The sequence below is a fragment of the Sinocyclocheilus anshuiensis genome, unplaced genomic scaffold, assembly GCF_001515605.1.
Source record: "Sinocyclocheilus anshuiensis isolate Anshui unplaced genomic scaffold, SAMN03320099.WGS_v1.1 scaffold516, whole genome shotgun sequence".
In the NCBI taxonomy this organism is placed as follows: Eukaryota; Metazoa; Chordata; class Actinopteri; order Cypriniformes; family Cyprinidae; genus Sinocyclocheilus; species Sinocyclocheilus anshuiensis.
The window spans coordinates 289,507-289,760 of record NW_015554079.1 but is presented as its reverse complement, the minus strand read 5'-3'; the positions used below and the strand labels follow the sequence as shown (position 1 = coordinate 289,760).

General features: G+C 23.2%; 1 protein-coding gene across 7 annotated transcripts in view; it reads right to left on the bottom strand.

Moving 5' to 3' along the window:
* LOC107669025 (voltage-dependent L-type calcium channel subunit alpha-1D-like) overlaps window positions 1-254 on the bottom strand; it is a 107,805-nt gene that overhangs the window by 36,238 nt on the left and 71,313 nt on the right. The window lies entirely within an intron of this gene.

Sequence of the window (254 nt, the reverse complement as noted above, 5' to 3'; positions counted from 1 at the left end):
AGTACACTTAAACATTCTTAAAAAAAAAAAAAAAAAAAGAGTACTTATGAAAATACAGTATTTTACTTTAAAATATCTGCTTAAGGGTTAACTGAATGTAATGCTTTGGATGCTTAATTGAATGTTAACTGCAATTAAATGGAAATGTATTATACTTTAACTGTATATTAAATGCAGTTAGCTGAACTAGTAGGAATGAGTAGGATTTAAGTATATCTTTATACACTGCAAAAAAAAAAAAAAAAAAACATTTT